The sequence below is a fragment of the Pteropus vampyrus genome, unplaced genomic scaffold, assembly GCF_000151845.1.
Source record: "Pteropus vampyrus isolate Shadow unplaced genomic scaffold, Pvam_2.0 Scaffold87, whole genome shotgun sequence".
Classification (NCBI taxonomy): domain Eukaryota; kingdom Metazoa; phylum Chordata; class Mammalia; order Chiroptera; family Pteropodidae; genus Pteropus; species Pteropus vampyrus.
In genome coordinates, this window is record NW_011888868.1 from 3,161,449 (window position 1) to 3,168,470 (window position 7,022).

The 7,022-nt window shown below is 34.2% G+C and overlaps 1 protein-coding gene across 1 annotated transcript in view; it reads right to left on the bottom strand.

Moving 5' to 3' along the window:
* CNTNAP5 (contactin associated protein like 5) overlaps window positions 1-7,022 on the bottom strand; it is a 587,467-nt gene that overhangs the window by 174,778 nt on the left and 405,667 nt on the right. The window lies entirely within an intron of this gene.

Below are 7,022 nucleotides of genomic sequence, written 5' to 3' on the forward strand. Positions count from 1 at the left end.
TTCATTTGAAAATTTTACAATAAAATGTTGGGAAAAAATAGGATCAAAAACTCCCTTTGAGTTACTTATACAAGAATATGAATTGACAACCCTTGGATTGAGAGAAAATATTTTCAAGTAGTATATCTGACAGGGGTCTAGTATCTAGGTTATACAGAGGATACTTATAACTCAATAATACACATAAAAATAACCCAAATAAAAAAATGGCAAAATGCCATGAAAAAATGTTCAACATTATTAGATATTAGGAAAATGCAAATCAAAACCACACTGAGATATAGATTTACACTCATAAAGATGACTGAAATAAAAAAAAAATAATTAATACTAAAAAGTGTTGTCAGTATGTGGAGAAAATAGTTTCCCTCAAACACTGCTGATAAAAATATAAAATGGTGCAGCATCTGTAGAAAACAATTTGGCACTTCCTCAAAAAGTTAAACAAGAATTACCATATAATCCAGACATTCTACTTCTAGGTATATACCCAGGAGAAATAAAAATTTATGCTCATTCAAACACTTGTACAAGATGTTCATAGCAATGTCATTCCTAACAGACAAAAGTGGAACTAATCTAAATGTTTATTAACAGATGTCACCTCAATAATTAAAAAGATTTACATATATATGTTTATTAATCGATGAACAGAAAACAAAATGAGATATATACATACAATAGAATATTTTTCAGTCATAAATAAGAATGAAGTACCGATAGATGCTACAATATTAATGAATTACGAAAATGTCATGATAAGTGAAAGAAGCTGGAAACAAAAGGCAGAGTACTGAATGGTTTTATTTATATGAAATGTCCAGAATAGGCAAATCCTTAGAGAAAGAAAGCTTCAACTATTTATCTGAGCTCCTCTCTCCAACCTACAGATGGGCACTGCATCCAAACTATATAAGGATAAAAGACAATATATCTTTTATATATGTCACAATGATATAGCATGATAACAATTTGTATACTTTTCTCTCCTTAGGGAAATAGTTCTAAGAAGGTGACCAGGATTCTATGCTCTCAGCCTTAGGAGTGATTTGCATGACAAGGCAAAAAGCAGGCACTGCCTAGAACAACTTCCTTTCTGGCTTTTCTCTGTCTGATATTCTCCAATATTGTAGGTAATAGTTATGTGAGACTATTTAAACTTCAATTTAAATTAATTAATATTAAAAATATTCAGGTCCTCATTGGCATGATCCATATTCCAGGTAATCAAGAGCCACGTGTGACCAGTGGCTATAGTATTGGACACTGTGAAGTAGAATATTTCACCATCACAGATTGTCCCATTGGATGCTTTGGCTGCAGCTCCTTGGGAGGAACAGAGGCAGAAACAGTTATGGAAAGAAATGTCTGTCTGTGGTAAGAAGTCAGAGTGGGTTTCTCATGCAGGCTGAAGTATGACCTGGGAATAGGAAGTTCTCAGAGAGACAGGCTCTTGGGGTATCTATGATGGCTGAATCTGGGCCTCAGCATTTCTAGCAAATACAAAGATTTGGGCCCACATCACACAGGAGTTAACAATGGAAGCACTTGTTTAGACAAGGGAACGTTAGTGGTGACCATGCTAAAGAACTTTGGAAGCCCATCTGTCATAGAGTACTGTGTGAACTTTCTTGGTATCTCATGCCCAGAAAAGATTCCCCAATAATCACCAAGCTTGTCTGATAGCTCAGGTTGAGATTTCGTTTAAAATAAAGAAAATACAAAAAATGTTCTAATTATGCTTCTCAAAGGTTACGAAAAAAGTTTATATTTGCTACCAATCAAATGGTCTATAATGGATGACTGTATACACACACACATACATGCATGTATTATATGTATATATGCATATACACACATATATACATATTTATGCATATATCCTTATCTATCTATCTATCTGTCTGTCTATCTATCTATCTATCTACATACAACATTCTTAGGAATACTATATCTATGAGTTTTCTAGTCATAAGTCTAAAAGTATCTGCAGAGAATGAGGGTAGGTGAGGCCTGCCTGAAATAAAATTTTTCAGGAATAGAAATTTTCCTATTGCCACTGTCTTCATGCAGGTCACCCTCTCTCTCACTGGTGTTACCTAAGTGCCTCCCTGGTCCAGTCTCGTTCAAATGCATTTCTTCACACTGCAGGAAAAATGATTCCTTTGAAAAATGAACCTGAGCATGTCACACTTCTTTTTATACTCCTTCTATTATTCCTCAGGGAAAAATCTATGGCTTTAGCATAACTGAAAAGGGTCTCCAGGATCAGGTCCCTGCTCATCCCATTGGCCACTCCCTCCTCCTCAAGCCACACATGCTGAAATCCTTTCTACTTTCTGAGAGTCCTTCCTGTCTCTCTCCGGGTCCTGGTGCATGCTGCACCCTAGGGTGTGCTTTGTGTGTCCTTAAAAACGAGGATGATAACAGAACCTTTCCCATAGGGCTATTGTGATGATTAACACAAGTTCATAGAACAGTACCTGGCATATAAAAGAAAGGCTTAAAAAATGCCAAGCAATTGTGCTTAATTGTTAATAGAGAGCTACTGTGCTGCCTCTGCTTTTAAAGCACCTGCACTTCGGAGAGCACTCTCAGAAGGGGGTCTCTGTGAAAAGATGGCCCTATGCTGAGCTTCTGGAAAGATATGGCTTTTATTTCTTCTTCTTCCTCCTCTTTTTCCTCCTTTCCTCTTCCTCCTACCCCTTCTTCCTCCTCTCCCTTATCTTTTTTTCCTTCTCCTCCTCCTTCTTTTTAATTAAGGGCAGGAGGTGGGGGACTTTTCAAATGCATATGTCAAATTACTTATTAACATTGCTCATTTAAGATAAGCTAAGCCTAGTTGAAGTCTCCAGGAAAAAAAAAAAAGTCAGTATTAAATAAATAGAGAGATACCATTGGATTCAAAATCAGGGCATCATACTACAAAATATCTGATCAGTACTCCTTAAAACTGTCAAGATCATCAAAACCAAGGAAAATCTGAGAAACTGTTACAGACAAGAGGAGACTAAGGGGCCATGGCAAGTGAATGTAATTTGGTGTCCTATATAGTATCCTGGATCAGAAAGGTAAAAACTAAGGAAATTAAAGAAACAATGGGCTTTTGGTAATTATAATGGGCCAGCATGCATTCATTGATTATAACAAATGTATCATACTAATGCAAGAGGGGACACTGGGTACAGGGTATATGGGGACTCTCTGTTTTATTTTTCTCAATTCTTCTGAAAATCTAAAACTAGTCTAAAAAAATAAAGGCTATTAAAAACTCAGATATTCATAATTGCCAAAACTTGGAAGCAAATAAGATGTCCTTTAGTAAGTGAATTAATAGACAAATTGCGATACATCCACCACATGGAATATTATTTAGTGCTAAAAAGAAATATGCTATCAATCCATGAAAAGGCATGGAGAAACCTTAAGTGCACATAACTAAGTGAAATAAATCAATGTGAAAGGTCTACATACTGTATGATTCCAACTATATGATATTCTAGAAAAGGCAAAATTATGAGGGCAGTAAAAGACCAGTGTTTGCCAGGGGTTCAGGGTGAAGGGATAATGGGCAGAACACAGAGACTATTTAGAGCAATGAAAATACTCTGCATGATACTATAATGAGGGATATATGCCATTACACATTTGTCAAAATCCATAGAATATACAACAGTAAGAGTAAGCTCTAATTTAAAATTTGGACTTTGGGTGATTATCGTGTGTGAATGGAGGCTCAGCAGTTGTAATAAATGTACCACTACGGTGGTGGATGTTGATAACAAGGGAGATTAGGCATATGTGGGGACAGGAAATATAGAGAACATTTTGTACCTTCCTTTCAATTTTGCTATGAACCTAAAGCTGTTGTAAAAATAGACTTTTACAAAAATCAGGACTTCTGAGTTTAGTATAAACAGACCCACTGTACAGTAGATGCACATCTCTGTGGCTTAGATTAAATTAATTAACCTTTCTGAGATATTATTTCCTTATGCAATATGGTTGAAAGGAAAAATTTTACTTTTACAAAGTTTTAAAATTCCATGAATTTGAATAGAGAAAGACTTGGTTCAAAAATGATAAACTAGCTGTATCAAGAACCATTTTGTTGAATTAAATCTTAATCTATAATTTAAAAGAAAAACGTACTTATAAGTATACATTTATGTATATGTGTGTGCGTGTGTGTGTGTGTGTGTGTGTGTGTATGTGTGTAATGCTGTGATGCTGTCAGTAATGGGGGTAGATTTGAGAATTAAAGAACATCGCTTACACCTGATTCCTCATTTATGATGCTACAAAAGTCAAATGGAAAACTACAAGTCCTCAATCTCTGGTTGATTTAATCATTTTGCTGAAGTATGGATGAAGGGAATATTTTAAGAAATTGTTAAATGAACTCATCGCCCTTGCTCGCTTTGGGAAATATACCAGTCAATGATTTATTTACTTATTATTATCATTGTTTAATTAATTAATTTTTTATGGTGACATTAGTTAATGGAATCCAGAGCAGAGCACCTTGAGAGAGGTTAGGCAGAGCTGACTACAGTTTCTGGGAAAGAATTAGCTTTTTACTGGTCATTAATAAAGCAGTTTTAACTAAGAGGCAGAAGAAAAAAAAAGATAAAATAAGTGAATTTAAGATGAGATGGAAAGTTAAAAAAGTTAATTCTCTGGGATAGAAAAGGTTTCAAGCCTTTTTATTTAACTTGAATTGAAATTTTAGGATAAAAGTGCAAGAGGAAAAAGGGGAGATCGGGCATATTAATTTATAATTTTCTGCTTCTTTGACTTATCTGCAAAGAAACACTTGTTTTGGGGCAAAGGCACAAGAAAGCTTTGAAAGGCTTCTTCCTCAATCAGAATCTCAAAAGGAATTGCTCCCAAATAGGTCAAACTTTCCACTGATAACATTTCCTCACTTTTAATAGGAATCATGCTGGCCATCTTTCTCTGGGCCTTCTTGGCAGAGCCTAGTGACACAAAATCATATATTTACCATCCAGGGTGACTCTATCTAAGTCTTCAGGATAAAAGAATGAAGGCTTTGGAGTTCCTCTCCAGGTTCACTTTCTGGTTCTACCTCTTAACAGATAAGCGATGTTGAGGAAATTGCTTCCCCTTTCTTCAATCTCATTTTCACAGTGTTAAAAATGGAAGCAATACTTTCACCTAGGAAATTTGTATTAAAAATAAAAAGCAAAAACCTAAACAAAAGCTTACCACAATACTGAATACTCTTCACTCCCTTTTGAAAAATATGAGTCATCGAAGAAGTCACTCATATCATTGACAAACAAGTGAAGTTTAAACATCAGCCTTCGTTGTTTTACTTTCATATTACTTATTAACATAAATGAAAATATGAACCGATATACATGTTGGAGCTATACTCTTTCATCAATTGTAACTGTAGATTGACTATGAATATCAAAATTTGGTAATATTAACAAAGACATCCTGTGAGAATCAGATGGTTACACAAAATTTATAATAAAAATAATAAATATTTTTAATATTATTTATAAATTGTATGCTATATATCCTCTGTATAAGTAATGTATACTGAACTTATATATACAAACACATGTACATACTTTTTTGGGGAAGAACTTGTTGTTAAACATTTACCATGGACACCAAAAAAATTGCATCTGTATGATGTTTACAGGCATTATAATGAATGATTCATGTATTGTCATATTTAAGGTTTTTACCAATGTTTCTTCCAAACTGTACAACTATGAGATTATTTTAAACTGTGTCACTATAGAAAAGAAATCAATGTTCAATATTTGACTATATGCAGGTGAGCATAGTGAGACACCAAGAGTGTGCATTTAGGAACCAGACTGCTTGGGTTTTGAATCCCAGCTCTGCCACTTCTGACAAATTACTAATTCACTTAATGTCTCCCTAATGAATAAAGCAAAAACTACTAAAGTTTAAGAATTAAAAAAAAACATTTTTTTTAATTACAATGCCAAATCTATTCATTTGCTAGGCCAGGTAATGCTCATTTGTGAAGAAATTCACTGAACAGTTCACTGAGGAGAAGAAAATTGAGCTTTTTCCAACGCTAGAAAGGGGGAGGTCATGGAGTTATGCCAGTTCAGCATTGAAAACCAGCACTCAGACAGAATTGGATGAGCTCATAAGTCAGTATACTTTTTCATGGTCAGGCAAGTATCTTCAGCTAGGACCAGTAATAGTCATTCAAAGTTTATCACTCCTCATCAATTTTAGTTGGTTAGAGTTCTTTGAGACAAAATACAGCAGTTGTTTCTTTCTTTTATTTTCTCGTATTTGCCTTGTTTGCCATACAAAATCATTTAAAATTACATATCAGATGCAAATGTTTTAAAATAACTAGAAAGGAAAAATGTTGTCATTCTATTGAAAACATATTGGCCCAAGCCAGTGATGTGACAGTAGAGCCGTGATTCTCAGTAGGGAAAGTACAGTCCACTATGGCACATTTATGTCACAGCCATGCATTTCGTAAGATGTCAGAAATAAAGTAACTAATATATATAAGGTGCTTAGAATTAGGTACATGGTCGACATTTGATGGATGTCAGTTATTTACATTCTTATTTATTACATTCTGAACAAAATTTAGCCTAGCTCTATATCCCAGTAGATCTGATAGTTAACGCCTCTGTCCGATTCCTCATATTAAAGAGTACTTATAATATTCATCTTTGTAATTTCAGAGCTTGGAACAATGTCATGTTATCAATACATAATTAACACTGTTAAACTGTTCTGGAGAAGCAGCAATATTCCTGGAATTTACTTATTTTACTTTTTTGTAAACATTGAATGAGATCATCTCTGAGTGTCGTAAAATATACATTTTCATTATAAAAAGAAAAATGTGTTTATTATGTGTCAACCATATATCCCGTTTTGTCCCTACTTTATAGAAAAGTAATGCACAGAAAGGTTAAAGTTTATTGTCCAGGTACAAACAGCAAATAAATGGTGAAGCCAGGATTTGATCCTATAAATAT